The sequence below is a fragment of the Lathyrus oleraceus genome, chromosome 3, assembly GCF_024323335.1.
Source record: "Lathyrus oleraceus cultivar Zhongwan6 chromosome 3, CAAS_Psat_ZW6_1.0, whole genome shotgun sequence".
NCBI classification, from domain to species: domain Eukaryota; kingdom Viridiplantae; phylum Streptophyta; class Magnoliopsida; order Fabales; family Fabaceae; genus Lathyrus; species Lathyrus oleraceus.
This window is the reverse complement of record NC_066581.1, coordinates 81,135,056-81,138,415: the sequence shown is the minus strand read 5'-3', so window position 1 is coordinate 81,138,415 and position 3,360 is coordinate 81,135,056. Positions and strand designations below refer to the sequence as shown.

At 37.4% G+C, this 3,360-nt stretch overlaps 1 non-coding gene across 1 annotated transcript; it reads right to left on the bottom strand.

The window, feature by feature from the left end:
- Positions 1-2,957: 2,957 nt before the first annotated feature.
- Positions 2,958-3,063, bottom strand: LOC127134218 (small nucleolar RNA R71). The gene has a single exon (XR_007807972.1). It is a non-coding gene; the product is annotated as a small nucleolar RNA R71 (small nucleolar RNA).
- Positions 3,064-3,360: the final 297 nt, after the last annotated feature.

The following is a 3,360-nucleotide window of genomic DNA, read 5'->3' as shown; positions in this document are numbered from 1 at the left end:
TATAGAAGCATCTTGTAACACACAACATATTATTCAAATTTTTCGTTTGATTCCTTGAGAAGACAAAAAAGGTTGTTCTTTGCGAGTCCTTAAGGAGACTAGGGTATAGTTAGATCCTTGAGAAGATAAAGAAGGTTATTCTTTGTGATTATTGTAATCTGTTGATTATAGTGGATTAAGTCCTTGTGTATAAGGTAAAATCACCTTGGCGGGTGGACTGGAGTAGCTTTGAGTTTCAAGCAGACTAGGATAAAAATACTTGTATTTCTATCTCGTTGTTATTAACTTGTTAATGGTGTGTTCTTGTTTTGGAAAAAGCTTTTGCTTGTAAGACCCAATTCAAACCCCCATTTCTTGTGTTTTTCACACCTTTAATTGGTATCAGAGCTCCAATTTTGATTATGATAAAAGGTTTATCAACACCTCATCGTGTTCAGTACAAATCCAGTTTGTGTGAGAAACAATGGCCGCTGGTTACGTTATTAACAATAATGAAAGAGATCACTACAGTGCAAAACCACCAATCTTTGATGGTGATAAATTTGACTATTGGAAAGATATAATATAAAGTTTCTTTCTTGGTTACGATGTTGATCTCCGGGATCTTGTAGTCGATGGCTACATTCACCCGGTGAACGTTGAAGGAAATATTATAGCAAGAAGTGCTATGACTGATCAACAGAAGAAAGACTTCAAAAATCATCATAAGGCCAAAACCATATTGCTTAATGTTATCTCTTATACGAAGTATAAGAAGATAACAAACAAAGATTCTGCCAAATCCATTTTTGACTCTCTGAGGATGACTCATGAGGGAAATGCTCAAGTAAAGGAGACAAAGGCCTTTGCCTTAATCCAGAAGTACGAGGCATTCAAAACGGAAGATGATGAAACTGTTGAGACTATGTTCTCAAGGTTTTAGATGCTTGTTGCAGAACTGAAAGTTCTGGACAAAGGATACTTTACAACTGACCATGTCAATAAGATTATTAGAAGTCTTCCCAAAAAATGGAGACCTATGGTAACTGCCTTGAAGTTGGAAAATGATCTCAACAATATCAGTCTTGAAGAACTTGTTATTTCTGTAAGAAGCCACGAGATTGAGCTCGAAGAAGATGAACCTCATAAGAGAGGTAAATCCATTGCCCTAAAGTCGAAGCCTAAGAAGACAAGAGCCTATCAAACTGAGGAAGAATCAGAAGGATCTAATGAAGACTCAGAAGATGATGATGAGTTGTCTCTAATTTCAAAGAGAGTCAACAGACTCTAGAAGCACATGAAAATGGTCAAGGAAAGTTTATAGGAGCCAGAAGGACTGCTGGTCATTTTGATTCTTCTTCTGGACAGAAGAAGCAAGGTTCTGGAAAAGAAGTTATCTGCTCCAAGTGCAAGGAGCCAGCCACTACAAAAATGATTGTTCTAAGCTGAAAAGGGACAGAAGGCCTAAAAATAATTTTTCCAAAGGCAAAAAGGGGTTGATGGCCACATGGAATGACTCAGAATCTGAAGACGAAGATTCTGACAAAGAAAAAGCCAACGTTGCACTGATGGCAACTACAAATGATCCCACAGGTTCTAAAGAATCAGAATACAAGGTATTATCAGAATTAGATTACGACTCCCATTTTAAAGAGGTATTTTCTAACCTATCTCGTTCTGATATTGAATCATGTCTCTCTAAAATGCTAGAAAAGTACCAGAGTCTTCAGAGTAAATACAAGAACCTTAAACAAGTCCAAGTAGTTGCCTCTGAAACTCGGAGTGAGCTTGAGAAACATATTTCCTCTCTAAATGAAAAAATATTTTCTTTAGAAAGTAACAACTCTGCTTTGAAAATCAAATTTTCAAAGTTAGAGGAGGAAATAATCTTAAAAGCTTCTGGTACTGATTGCATCACTAGATATGACAGAGCATTCCAATACTTTCTAGCTAAAAGCATAAATAGAAGCAAAATGGTTTCCTTGATCTATGGAGTTAGCAGAAATGGCAAGAAATGTTTAGGTTGTACATAAACTATAAAACTTGACGAAAGTCAGAAGGTAAACCCAAAACCTCTCTATGTGTATTTTGTGTCTGCTGGCACTGAGCTTGATATTTCTGCACGGACACGGAAACATACAAAGGATAAGAACTCAGTTCTGAAACCTAAGTATCATGCATAAATTCCCCATAATTATCCTTCTGCTAAAAAATCCAAAGTTGTAAGAAAGTCTGGGAAAACTAACAAGAGAGGACCCAAAAATTGGGTACGTAAGGATAATATGATTTATGTTACAAACATCCTTAGCAGCTTAGCTGAAACATCAGTCATGGTACCCAGTGATAACGGGAAATCGTATCATGTTTTTAGGCTTATGTCGCATGTTATTCCTCTTTATATCAATATGTTTTATCACCTTTTAGTTCATTTTTATTTGTTTTGCAGTTGTCAGCTAGATTCAGTGCGGATTTGAAAGCAAATCGAAAAAGGAGCAAAAGAGCAGCAAAAGAGCAAGTTTTTGCCCATTCTGTTGATATGGCATTCGCCGTGTCCTTATGGCGTTCACCATTATCCTAGCTTGCCACGTCATTTAATGATCTAGGAAATGGCATTCAGCATTTCCCTAATGGCGTTCGCCATTCTCATGCAGATAACATTTTTGGCTGAAGGACCACAAAACTGTCCTCTTAAGTATTTCGAATTAAAACCTTTGTTGTTGTCAGCCGTACAACAGAACCAGTTATGTGTTAGTCCTACAGACAATCTGAACCTTCACTTATCAGTGTTTGTGCAGTACGCAGACACAATAAAAGCGAATGGTGTCAGCCCCGAAGCAATAAGACTATGTTTTTCCCCTTTTTCCTTAAGAGATAGAGCTAGAGCTTGGCTCCAGTCTCTACCTTCGAACTATATAACCATATTGGACGAGTTGAAGAAAATTTTCTTAGCCCGATATTTTCCACCAAGCAATACGGCTATGCTAAGAGATCAAATCAATGGATTTAAGCAAAAAGATAATGAATCTCTTTTTGATGCTTGGTAAAGATACAAGAACATGATGAGACTTTTCCATACCATGGACTTGAGCAATGGCTGATTATCCATACTTTCTACAATGGTCTGTTGTACAACACTAAGATAAATTTAAGTGCAGCAGCTGGCGGTGCTTTAATGGATAAACCATATGATGAAGCCTATGAACTCCTCGAGAACATGACTCAAAATCATTTCCAATGGGGAGGTGAACGCGCTGCTATCGAAAAACCAACTCCGAAAGGCGAAATGTACGAAGTTAATGGCATAGACCGCGTCAATGCTAAAGTGGATGCACTTACTCAAAAGATCGAAAGCTTAACCATAACACCAGCAACTACCGTAGA